Genomic DNA, 13,712 nt, shown 5'->3' on the forward strand with positions numbered 1-13,712 from the left:
CAGCACATGTTGGAGCTGTAGTCCAAAGGCAAACCGTGAATTCTTCAGGATTATCATGCTCTTATATATATATTCAAATGGTATTTGATCGAGGTGTACTCATATTAACCAAATTCTTTTGTGTGACTCCTCTCTACCCATTGAAAGTTGACAAGGATTCCAGAAGAATTTCCTATAATAAGGAAATGCTACGGCCTGTGCTATCCAAAAGGCAACCACAAGCTTTAGTTGGCTCCTTAGAACTTGAAGCATGACTAATAAACTGAACAATCATAACTTAACTGTGTTTGATTAAATTTAAATGACCACATGGGGCTACTGGGTACTGTAGTGGATAACAGGGATAAAGAGGATGTTAATTTTGTTTCTCTATGAAGACTCAGATGAATCAGTCAATACTTGGTAATGAAAAAGGATGAGTGAACAATCTTTAAATTAGAAGCACTCCTGAACCATGAAAGCTCAACTCCTTACTCTATTCAGACATTCACTGTAGTGACAAGCTATAATTAGCATGTGATAACATCATATAGTCCCAGGGGAGCTAATGAAGATAGTGACATTATTTGCCATGCTTTTGAAAGGCTGAGGAACACTTCTTCAGCAATAGTCACCATTTTAAACACACACACACCCAGTTATACTATTGCCTAAGAGAAAGGAAATCAGGGTTCATAGATACAAAAGGGTGCTGTTGGGGTGGAGGTGGGGGGCACAGTAACTGCAGCTCAGTAAACATTTTCTGCAGAAACTGCACTCAAGGTTTAGATACTTTGTTAAGCAAACTGCAAAGTACTTGTTCCAAGTGATTTCACATTGTTTCTCATAACATCACTATGTATCCCTACAATCAGGTCATTCTGAATTGGGGCAAAATAGCAGAACTATTATGTCTATCACTTATATGGGGCTTTAGAATCATCAGCCCTTCTCAGAACAGGGCTGAGTCATGTGCCTCCCTTCCTACCCAGGACAATACACTGCAGACACTGGACTGTTCCACCCTGACCTCCAAGAAGCTAACTCTCCCTCCCAAAGATCTCAGCTATCTTATCACAGCTTGGACTTGACATGGTGTTTTTACTTTCTTTTCAAACTTTTATTTTACTTTTTGAAACAGAAATATACCCTAGGTTAGTAGTTGAGGTTGGCCTTGCATTCTTTATTTTCCTAACTCAGCCCCCCAAGAGCTGGGATTACAGGACTATGCCACTATGACGTGTGTGTGTGTGTGTGTGTGTGTGTGTGTGTGTGTGTGTGTGTGTGTGTGTGTGTGTTCTCGTTGTTTTTTTTTTAATTAAGCTTAGATTTCAAAATCATAAAAGCACATATCAAAGAACTGTAAGACCGCCACCAAACTTCTGGAGAGTGCAAGACATGTTTTTCTTTTGACCCAAATAAAACTATCTCTTTATATTTTAGGAACCCGTTTTCTTTCTTAGCTAAATGCTAAGTTATTTACCAAGAAGGTGTCTAAAGAAAAAGGAGAGGTCTCTCCTATTCAGACTATAAAGATGTAAACACACGTCATAATCTACTGATGGTCAGTGCAAACCAAGAGACAATTCTATTCTTACCAGACCATATAACATCACCTGCAGCTAAAATCCCCAAGTCACTACTGTTCAGTGCTCTCCTTAGCCCTCCAGACTGGTTAATACCAAGCAGCAGCGGCAACCTGGGGAGCAGCTATGTACTATATGTGTGGATGGCTTCGGACACACCAATCTTATCAGACCAGCTGCAGGCTGTTGATTTTTTTTTTTTTTTCTTTTTCCTGTATTTAAGAGTATTCTTCACGGCCAGATCCTCCGAGTCATCTTGCAGTGCTCGTCACGAGACAGTAAAGGGAGCAGCATCCAATACCGGGGGGAAGCTCATAAACACAGGCCCCGGGGCTGATGCAAAAGCCTTCCTACCGAGCTTCTCTCCAGTCTCGGTGAAGAGCCGCTGGACCGCCCAATTGCTACATTGCTTAGGCTATGATTGCAATTCCGCAGCTTACAGGATGTTGAACCGGGAACGGGAGAGGGAGGAGATGGTGGGCCCCGTTGCCAAAGGCAATCCCGGAAAAGACAGAAGGATGAGTTTAGGGTGGCCCGTGGTCCTAGAGCTGGAAGGGAAAGTAAAGGGACTTTAAGACTCCAACAGACGCTCTAACTCCAGCTGTGCCCCTAAGCTTTACTTCCCTCCAAGATCCAGACCGTAGCCAGCTAGAGGGGATGCGAACAGAAGCCAGGTAAGCAGACCGTTCCCGGTCCACAGATAGCCTGAGTTGTCGCCCGGGGCAGCGTCACAAAGGGCTGAGGCCTGGGAAGGCCGCGCGCGCAGCTCTCCGGGGCGGAGCCGCTGGGACCCGGTGTTGGGGGACCCGTGTCACCCCCAGGCTGTCCAGCCAGCGGCTCCGAGGTCGCACCCGGCAGGCACGATGCCGCGGCTGCAACCCGAACCGCTAAGCCAGGCCGCCGGGCTCTCGGGCCCCCGCCGCAGCGGACGAGCGCAGCGCGCTCCCTGGCTCGGGCGGAGCTAGAGGCGGGCGCCGGGCGGGAGTCGCGCCACCGCAGCTCCCCGCCTTCCGCCCGGAGCGCGGCGGGTGCCCTGACCGTGGGCGCCGCTGCAGGCACCTGGGCGAGGCCTCGAGCATCCCGGCGGCGGCTGCTGGGGCAGATCTGGACTTGGGGACCCCGCAGGAGCGCACCCCTCCGCCCCACGGCTCCAGCCGCCGCTTCCCTACGCTCCTCCTCGGCGCGCGGTCCTCCCCCCACCCCCACCCTCGTGCCCTCCCTCCTCCCACCCCGGAGGATGCGCTCCCCCGCGCCCAGCGGCAGAGGCCACCGCTCCCAGAAATGCGTGCGCCCGAGCCACTTCGCCCGGACCCGCGGAGCCCGCGCCCCCGCCCAGTAGGTAGGTGGCCGAGGCGGGGCCCGGCTTTGGAGGCCACCCGCTGCTGATGCTGCGGCCAGGGAGAAGCGGGGACGCGGCCGGCAGCGGCCAAACTTGCCTCCTTCTTGGGCTGCCAGCGCTCCGAGGTGTGCTAATGGCGTTGGGCGCAGCCCCCGGGGGACCTGAGACGCTCTGCTGGAACGTTCGAGGCCGAGCTGGGGCGCAGGGGCGCTGGACCCTTCCCGCCAACATTCTGGGGGGACCCTCGGGTTGGGGGGTGGGGGTGCTTGGAAGGACAGGTTGGCGCGGGGCTTCTTCGGGGAGGAGACCGTTGCCTTTTGCACTAGCTCAAGTAGACGATGTCATTGCATTTTCAAAAAAGCAAGATCAGCAAACGCGTCCTTCCCATCTCTTTAAGCTAAAATGTAGATGAGGAACGGTGTTGTTTTAGAGGTATTTAGGAGGGGTTGTGGATATTTGTGTGCTTTACGCCTGGCCGAGTGGTATATAAAATCAGTGGTGCAAACACTTTATTTTGGGTGCCAGTGTAAGGCAAGTCCTTGCAGAAGTCAGATTATTCGGGTGATGGATGAGACCGGCGTGTTCTCTTAGGATAAACCAGAGGGGAACTGATGGATCTGAGAGCTAGCTGCAAGTTTGATACAGGTGTCGGGAGTTGAGACTCTGAAAAGATGCGCTTGTCAACCAGCAGAGGCAGTCTTGTCTCCCTATCTCCAGCCTCACTTCCAACTCCGAGCTGACCTTTGCCTTTTTGAGAAACGGGTTGAGGTTGAGTCTTTTTTTTTCCCCCTCCTTCTGTTCTAGAAGTAAAATATATAGATTGGGGCTTTTTTTTTTTTTAAGCAAGATTGTTTCCTCTCAGGCTGCATTTTTTTTTCATTTTACACTAAACATTAAGGTTTAGAATTTTGAAAAAATGAATCATTGTAAACTCCAGTTTTATAGGCACAATTTCGGATTAGAGATTTTGGCGAACTGAATGAATATAAATACCAAGGAGATAGAATACCCCCCCCCCCGTTCTATAATTACCCTCCTTCGGATGCCTTATAGCTGTTTGTTGGTTATTTGTTGAATGAATGAAATTGCATTTCAATATATATATTTATAATCCCGACCATTTAAAATGATAGTATGTTTTGTTTTGTTGCTAGTGCAATTAACTGTATTTTTAAAAATCGCTTCTTTCTATAGACAGGCAGACTTGGTTATTTTTTAATTGACATTTGTGGCCCAAGCAGCGAGGAAGGCAGTCGTTCCCTGTTTAGGTTCACATCGTGCCCATTCTCCAGCATTATAGCAATCGATTCCCTTTCAATTCTACTTTCAAAAACAATTTAGAAAGCAGAATTCATGTTTGGAGAAAATTCTTAAGTTATTCCAGAAGGAGCAGTGATCTGGTTAATAAGTAACAACTTGTTTTGAGGTTGGGCTGTGGTTTATTTTTAATATGTTTTTATTAAAACTTAAGCGAAAACAAAACATTTAAGAGTCTATAACTGCAAAGTGACCTCACAGATATTAAACAGATGCAGATTCAATTTTTTTTTTTCTTGTGGTGCTAGGGACCAGATCCAAGATCAGGCCCAAGGCTTCCAGTGTTAGCTTGGTCATGTTTCAGCTACATCCTCAGCCATAAAAACAATATTTTAGATATTTTCCTCTATAAAATGAGATATTTGGAAGGTCCAGTGGCTTTTCTGCTTCCAAATGTTATTTTAGGAGAAAAAGAGAAAAAATAACAGAAAAGATCAAGCTAGACACAAGGACCACGCCATCACCCTCTGTTGGCTTTACTTTTACACTATGAAAGTTTTGATATATCTTTCTTTTCCTGTTCCATAACCCTAGTGAGTCATTATTTACATCTTTTCATTCTCTCCTCAGCACATTTATCTGACAGGGAATACCTTCTAGTCTTCATGCATCTTCTTCTCCTTCCTCACTACCCAGAAAATTACCCAGAATCCTCATTTTCACACACTATGGTAAAGCGTAATCTGTTGCTGTTTCTTCTCTAACCTAGTTGGAATGTTTCAAATGGGTGAAGGAAAACTTTTAGATATTAGGTAGGAAGGCTGAGGGAGTCGTGGGACAAGAACTTATGAGTAAACCAAGTTGTTATAATTGGTGAGAACAAAGCAGGCTCCCATCCCCGATGAAGATACGGCTATTTTAGAGTCTTATTTATAATCAAGGGTATTGAGCAAATCATTTGCATTTTTCTCCCCAGCTCACTTTTTAAAAGAGCCTGTGGTTTACAGTACACCTTTTTGCTTCTTTAAAAATTATTTTTTTATATGTGTATGGGGTGTGTCTTTCCTTGACGATGTTTGTGCACCTTGTGCATGCAGTACCTGTAGAGAGCAGAAGAGGGCATCAGATCTCCCGAGACTGGAGTTAGCGTGGTGAGCCACTGTTTGGAATCAAACTCAGGTCCTCTGCCAGTGCTCTCTTAACCACTGAGTGCCCCGCCACCCCCCACCCCACCCCGCCCCCACACATACATCTTACTTTTTAACTTCTGGACAGTTATTTTATTCATTTAGCAAGTAGAACTTGGACATTTTCACAATGTGCTCTATCTTTATGCTCTGAAGTAGTCGACCAAGTAAGAGCCTTTTCCTCATTGTAGAAGGAATCTTCGTTTCTCTTGTGTTCTACATCCAAATGTAGTACCTCTAAGATGTGATGACTCGCGTGTTGGGGCTTGCCTCAAGAGCCAGCTGCAACCCTGGGTCCCGTGCACTGTAGCCATGAAATTCTAAGCCCGGATGTCTGCATTTTGTCCTTGTGGATCTTTCTCTTGCTGTCATTTTATGTGTTTGTCTGTATGTTTGGTTTAAGTTCTTTCAAGACAGGGTTTCTCTGTGTAGCAGCCCTGGCTGTCCTGGAACTCTCTTTGTAGACCAGGCTGGCCTCGAACTCACAGAGATCCTTCTGCCTTGGCCTCCCAAGTGCTGGGATTAAAGGTGTGTGTCACTACACCAGGCTCCTGCTTGGCCTTTTTGAAAGCTGTCTGTTCTTTGTTAAATGTGTACTTTTTAAATCTCATTCCTAATTTTCTTTTTAAATTAGGCAGAATTCTCTCAATTCACATACACTACATTCAAAATTGTGGGAATTAGCATTATGGGAAAAATACACAGAAGTAAATTTTGTAATCGTCAATGTCAAATGCAGGAGATGTATGGCTGAAGAAAAATAGTTGTGCTTGTCTCCTTCACTAGGTGCATGAAATGAATTTGTTCCTACACTCACAAGAGAATATGGATTGTCTTTAAATTTGATAAGATTGGCCAGGTGGCGATGATGGCACATGCCTTTAATCCCAGCTTTCGGGAGACAGAGGTTCAAGGCCAGCTTAGTCTACAGAGCTAGTTCTAGAACAGCCAGGGCTACACAGAGAAACCCTGTCATGAACCCCCCCCCCAATTTTTTTATAAGATTAATTGATAAAAACTGTTTCTAGATGTTCAGTGGAACAAAGGCCTTGCCATCTACCACCTTAATCTCGGCTAGACCAGGAGTCTAAGGGGAGCTTTTCAAACTGAGTGACTTGGTTTCCCTCTTCAGCATGCTTGACACCCCCACCCCCCACCCCCCGCCTCCCTTGTGTGAACTGTGAAGGATTCATGCAGCGGACCATGGAGAAGAAACTACTGTTAGATCACTTCATAGATTTGATTAGGGGAAAATTCCATTGAGCCCTAGGTGCCAGAGCCAAGCCATGCCTCCTCCCCTGAACAATTACTATGTGTGACTTTATTTCCATTTTGCTAGATAGATGTTTCCCTTTATGCTTTGGTGACTAGGAATTCAAGAGTGAGTTTTGCAGCTCAAATCTAATAACCATGTGAAAAAATGTATCATTAGTATTATTGTTCTAATCCCCCCTCATGTCTTTTGGCTGTTCTACGCTGTTTCTCTTGATTCTGATTGTTATCCAATTTTAATTCTCATATTTTATTGAATTACATTATTTCAGATGACTCATCCTTAATGGAATAAGAAAAAATACAAAGCATTAAGCCAAATAAATGAAGGAATAGCATAGCTGATCTCTGGACACATGGTGTTTCTGATGAACACATTGCAAATTGGTTACATTGAATGAGTTTTGAGCCAGTATTCAAATTTTGATACACTGGTGCTTGTGTATACAGTCAAATGGGAAACAGTATCATGCGGTTTTATAAAACTAAATTGCAATGTTAAATTCTACTTACTTTTGAACTGTTGGATGAATGCACATCCCTAGCTATTTGGAGTTGGTGAAACCTTTCGACTTAGTTCACTTATATCTGGACAATCTGCCTCCTAGCATGCATTACGTCAGAGAAAAGGTTGTATGTTGTTTTTCAAAACTCATTTTTAGCCAAAGGGTGAATCCAAGCTAGCCCAGCAATCACTGTGCTGGCCAATCTCACCTCTGTGTCCGCAGACCGTGTGGCTTAGCCTTGTTCTAATAAATCACAATACTCATTCTTCTGAGAGTCTCTTTCATTTGCCATGATATTTTCCCAAGTTAATTGGCCAGACTCTGTCCATTGTGTAGCTATGACAGGTAACTTACACGGGTTGAATTTTGCCAGGTAAGTAGTTATTTGCCACTGTGTGATACTGTGTTTGATGTGTTGGCCTCTCAGGCTCACATAGGAATTACCCCTCCTCTGTGAGTAGTCGTCACTGGAAACCTGGACTCTGGCTGGAAAACAGTCTTGATTCAAGTGCAACCTGACACGTAGCCGGAAGTTAGAGGAAGGTTTTCGAATAGAGGCATCTCATTTAATTACCTCCAATTCTTCTTAAAAGTAGTTTTTGGACTAAATAATAGCTTGCAAGGTGTACCCTGAAAGTTTCCCCTCATCCCCAGACTCTTCTTTCCTATCCATGGTAGCCAGATTGTAGTTGAAAACCCTGCAGGGAGATTTTTTTTTTTTTTTTATATGAAAAGGTGAACAGAAAGCCTACTCATTTGTCTCTACTGTTTTTCTAACGTAGCCTGTCCCACCACCTGGCCTGGCACCTCGGGTGCTCGGGACCTAGAGTCTACACCCTGTAGCTCCACTAGCCTTCCTGCCGAAGTTCTCTCTTCAGACTTTGTACACGGTCCCTACAGTGCATACATCTTAACTTGTTCTCTGGGGTTCTGAGGACTTCATCTCCGGTCCCTTACCCCTTGATGCTATTTGACCCACAGCCGTTCTTAGACAAGCCCCCTTCCAGACTGAAATTCAGTGGGTCATCGTGTACCACAAACCCTGTTTGATTTGTTTATTAGCCCCAAGTTAGGAATGTTATTTCAGTGAAGTAAAACTGGTGGTCACTTCATGTGCAAGCACACTTCTCCTTGCTGTCCCTTCTCCCTAGAATACACTGGTCTCTTAGCCGCTTCTGGTGGTACACGTCTCTAACCCCAGCACTCAGGAGGCAGAGGCAAGTAGGTGGATCTCTTGTGAGTTAGAGGCCAGCCTGGTCTGTGTAGTGAGTTCCAGAACAACCAGAACTACCTTTTGAGGTCATGACAAAACAAAAATGACTGCCAACAACAAAACCCCACCAGTCTCCATGTGTGTTAGCAAGCCAAACAGTTGAGATGTCGCCTCCAGAGGCCTTTCTTAGTTGAGATTCTGCAAACACATGGAGCTGTGATGGCCCACACAGGGCTTCTGTCCTGAGAATGAGCAGACTAGTTATTTCTCATAAGTAGTAAAACTGCCCTTCTTTTCAAAGTGAGCTGGTTTTGATTAACAAGTGGGACTGATCAGCCACACAAAACAAAATTGAATCATTAACTATCCATCCCTTTGCCTTCCCATCCCACCCCAACTCCATCTAATACATGGAGTTGCCCTTATCATTTCTAGTAATCCTGGTTTAATAACTCTTCACCAAATATTGTGTCCATGCTCTTGCAAAATAACTTTTGTATTCACTATGATCCTTGTTTGGGAGAGTCTCTTGCGTGCCTTCAATGCTAGGCTTTTCTCTGTGATTGGTACTTAAAGGAGCTAGCATTCCAAAGGGTGTCATGAAATTTGGGGCTCTCACAAGAAGAGAGGCACCCCTTAAAAGTTGAAAGCATTCAACATTGCCATCAAAAGATGACATGAGCTATCCAGAAAAAGCCCATCCTGAAAAATTACTTATTATGTGAGTGAGACATGTTAAACTTCAACCCAGAGGGTATGCCAGGCACTCGATTTATGACAAACTGCCTTGTATGGAGCAATGACTTTCATGACCTATTAACAACAGTCTTTAACAGAGTTTCGCCCTGTTTGTGTGAAATTTCTGGCCGGTAGATTATTTTCGCAAACAAATTCCCTTGCCTTGTAGCTCAGGAAGAATGCAGGAGAGTTCTGCAGGTGCTGTTCTCTCCAGATCTTTGTTTCCTTCTCTAATTCTGAACTCACCTTGCAAACATCAGAATTATAGATTTTTCTTTCCCAAACATGTTGATAGAAGGAACTGAGAGGAGAAGGTTCCAAGCACCAGACAACTATTCTAGAGTATTATGCAACCTCTACTGGGTGGTGGAAATCACAGTTCAGAGTATTCCTCTATCTGTTGGGAGGGCCTGCTTAGGTCTATGTTTTTAAATATTTACAACTGAGCTGTGATGATTTCCCTAAGGACTGCCCATCTATTAAGTCCCACCGAAAGAGCTAGCTAGCAATAGTCTTTGATGTTTTGAGTCATATTCCAAAATGTTTTCAATTTACTATTCCTTAACTTAAAAAAAAAATTCTAGTTAGGAAGAGAAATGGAAAATTCACAAAATAGGAACTTAAAATAGCTGAGCTGTGAACAAGCATCGGCTTGATGGCATCAAAGAGATGGAGTTTATTGTAGCAGATTATAAAAGTCACGAACAAGGCTGACGAAGAAGGAATTGTTTCATATCAAGGTTAGAGGGCATGTTGCTACCCATTAGGTGGAAGATGGTCTAGTCCTAGAATTCCTCAGACCCAGTGATTCTGAGTATACACTAAGGTAATGAGGCCAGTGACATGGTTGACGGGCTAAGAACAGGATGCTACAGCAGGTGACTTACAGGGTCATCCTGTTGTCGCCGCCCATGTGAACTTAGGCAGTTAATTTCTCAACTCTCATCTGTCAGATGAGGATAATAATAGCACCTAACCTCCTACATCACTCCGAACATCAGATAATTTATATAAAGTGCTTGGAAACTTGCCTGGTGCAAAGTAAGCAATTCTGTTAGCTGTCGTCGCGAGTATTATGAGAATCTGAGTAAATTCCAACAGTGAAACCATTTAAAAAATGACAGTGCGTGTATACTTAGTTATTAAAATAATGGGTTTAAAGAATATCTAACCGCTTGGGAGACATTCATTATAAGTGCACTAAATATCAGATTGTGTGTTCAGTGGTGAATCCAGTTTCTCTGGGAGGCATGCTTAGGGATGGTAGAGTTGTCAAGAGCAGGGACCCTAATTTGATTTTAAGGTATGTTTACATAGAAGGAAGGCCAAAATCGTGATTAAAATATTAAGGCTTTTCTCCATTTGATGAGAGCATGGGTGATTTCTATTTTCTTTTCCCCACATTTTACCTGTTCATGTTTTACAATGATTATCAAATATTTATTACAAACCATATACCATAGAATTTCTGTATTCTTGCCTTGTCTTTACAGATCGTGTACTCATTTTTTTTTTGTTTTGTTTTTTTGTTTTTTGAGACAGGGTTTCTCTGTGTAGCTTTGTGCCTTTCCTGGAGCTCACTTGGTAGCCCAGGCTGTCCTCGAACTCACAGAGATCCGCCTGCCTCTGCCTCCCGAGTGCTGGGATTAAAGGCATGCACCACCACTGCCTGGCCAGTTTGACATATTTTACTGTCCCTTCCTTTCTGAGCTACTGTAATTTCACTTCTTCAGTATCTCCACCCACTCATTATCTGCTGGTATTTTCTTGCATGTAACTTTCTTGGTGTGTGCATAGATCTGCCTCAAGTTTGTGGTGAGTATGTGTGTTTGTGTGTGTGTGTGTGTGTGTGTGTGTGTGTGTGTGTGTGTGTGTGTGTGTGTCGCTGTTCTGGAGATGGAACCAAAGCCTCAAGTGTTCTACTGGTGAGGTCAGTCCCTGACCTCTCTGGAAAAATAGAACAAGTGAAAAGATGTATGTGATTTTTAGAAGGGGTGTCTTCTTCAGAACTTAGCTCAGAGAATCCCGAGTGGATGATAAGGGCACCGCACTTGCCCCAGGTTTCACAGCCTCGGGGTTGTTACCCACTCCTACCCACATGTATCAGCACTCATACAGGAGAGAATTCCCGCCTGCAAGCTTCCTGTTCCCTTCCCTAGCTGGAACTTTCTCACACTTTTTCAGTCATCCACATCTGGCTAGTATCTCACAAACACCGTCTAAGGGAACTAAATGCTGGCATGCTTTATTGCCTACTTGTCCTTACAGTAAACTTACAGGGACTGCATCTTTTATTGCTCTGTGGTCTTCAGTTTGCGGCACAGCATTACCCATGTGTATATGACGCACAAGAACATAGGATGTTCCTGTGTGGCTCACGTCCTTAGGAATGATTGATAGGTGTTGGGTTCATTTATCTTCTCTGGATATGCTTCTCATATTTGCATTTTTAAGATTAGGATATTACATTTGATTCTCTTAGTCATATGTTATTAGCGTGATAATCTAATTCTAGATTTTCCTTCCCAAACAATCTAAACCCTGAAGTATTCAGTGTCAGAGGATGCCACAGTTGGCAGTGCGCTTACCAGTGGGAGTCTGGTAATGTGCTAATTAATCCTGGTTGTTACCATTGGTAAAATACCGTTTGTTTGGTGTAGATAATTCTATGAACCTGTCAGAGAATGTATTTAAGGTTTGTGAATTTATTAGTTTATAGATCTTATATTTTCTGGAAAGGACAAAAATCCCAGGAGATGTTTTATTGTTTTATATAACTGCTCTTAAAGTCTAGACCAGTGGTTCTAAAATGGGACTCATATACTCCATCAGCTATGAGAAGAAAAATTTACAATGTCTATATCTTTATAATTTCTGTTTTATATGTCACATAAGGTATATCTTAGTGTATAAGACATGGGTTTTTGTTAAAAATAGGGTTTTAAGTTCAGGCCAGGCAGTGGTGGCACACGCATTTAATCCCAGCACTTGGCAGAGCCAGGCAGATCTCTGTGAGTTCGAGGCCAGCCTAGGCTACCAAGTGAGCTCCAGGAAAGGCGCAAAGCTACACAGAGAAACCCTGTCTCAAAAAACAAAACAAAACAAAAGTTCAGATACTTCTATTGATGTGGCATATGATTTTTCGTTAAAGATCTAAATAATGACAGAACTATTGTTCTATTGACTAAGGTTAGTTTCTGTTATTTAACAATAAGTCAGAATTAGTTTGGGCCTGAAGAGATGGTTCAGGGACCTACATTGGACTCCCAGAAGCCATGTCAGGCTGCTCACCATCACCTGTGACTCCAGTTCCAGATGACCCAACAGTCTCTTATGGCCTCCTCATGTACCTGCCTCATGTGTACATACCCACCCCACTCACATTTCAGTAATTAAAAATAATTTTTTTAATCCTGTGTCTAGCTAGGAGTTATGATGCATATTCCCATGTGTCTCCCTCTCCTCTTGTTTTGAAGAGACACCATGACCAAAGCAACTTATGAAAGAGTTGATTGAGGTTTCTTGTTCCAGGGGGTTAGAGTTCATCATGATGGTGGGGGGTAAAGGCAGCAGGTATGGTCGCAGTAGCTGAGAACTTACAACCCGATCCGCAGGCAGGAGGCAGAGAGAGCTAACTGGGAATTGCCTTTGCTCCTCCAGCGACCTCCAGTGATGCACCTCCTCCAGTGAGGCCCCACCCCCCTAATCCTTCCCAAACAGTTCCACCATGTGGGACCAAGCATTCAAATATTTGAACCTATGGGGACTGTTGTCATTCAAGACCACCCCAGTGTGTAAACCTGGCTTGTCCTCCTGCACAGCCTGAGCACAGTCCATGCCTTTTCAGGATTCAAAGTCTGGCTGGAAAGAATATTGAAGAATGAAGTACAAAATGACACAGGTCATGCCAGAGTGCACCGAGAAATCTAGCTGTGGGATTTTGTTTGTTAAAAAATCACTGAAGTATGATGTGTGTGGCATAATACACAATCACATATTGTAAGAATGCCTTCAACTCTCTTTTATGATGAAATATTTTCTTGATTATCATGTCAGTTCTTATGCAGTTATCTCCTGGTTACTGGGGTTGACTGGATGCATGTCTACTGTTATTCAACATAGTATACTTGCCTGTTCCCTGAATGGAACTCTCCTCTTTCCTTGAAGTGATGAGAGACAGCAGCACTATAGTCCTGATGGGAAAGTCAAGTTTTTCCAACAGCATGCTTCGGGGAACAGTGGTAATATAGAGAAGTAATCCAAGATCAGTATAGTTTCACGTTAGGATTGTTAGAACGATGTATCATAAATAGAGTGGCTTAAAACAACAGAAACGGGGGCTGGAGAGATGGCTCAGCGATTAAGAGCACTCATTGCCCTTGCAGAGAACCCAGGTTCAAGTCCCAACACCCATATGGAGGCTCAGGACTGTAATTGCAATTGTAAGAGATCTGACGCCCTCTTCTGGCCTCTGAGGATGCCGGGCATCCATGTGGTACACAAGCACACATGCAGGTAAAACACTCAGTACACATAAAGTAAAATATCTGAAAAAACAAAACAAAACATCAAAATGTGTTTTCTCACAGTTCTGAAGGCAGACGTCCCCCAATCTGCTTATCAGCAAAGATACAT

General features: G+C 43.9%; 1 protein-coding gene across 6 annotated transcripts in view; it reads left to right on the forward strand.

The window, feature by feature from the left end:
• Positions 1-2,018: 2,018 nt before the first annotated feature.
• The window catches only part of Ncoa7 (nuclear receptor coactivator 7), a 156,090-nt gene continuing 144,396 nt past the window's right edge, over positions 2,019-13,712 (forward strand). The window contains exon 1 of one of the 6 annotated variants that reach the window (XM_015999739.3): positions 2,019-2,239. The gene's annotated coding sequence lies outside the window, so the exon portion shown is untranslated. Of the gene's footprint in view, positions 2,240-2,358; positions 3,030-13,712 lie in introns of those variants that run through there. The other 5 variants (XM_076552540.1, XM_006981252.4, XM_015999740.3 and 2 more) reach the window with 5 other exon arrangements.

Source organism: Peromyscus maniculatus, chromosome 16 (assembly GCF_049852395.1).
Source record: "Peromyscus maniculatus bairdii isolate BWxNUB_F1_BW_parent chromosome 16, HU_Pman_BW_mat_3.1, whole genome shotgun sequence".
Taxonomy (NCBI): Eukaryota; Metazoa; Chordata; class Mammalia; order Rodentia; family Cricetidae; genus Peromyscus; species Peromyscus maniculatus.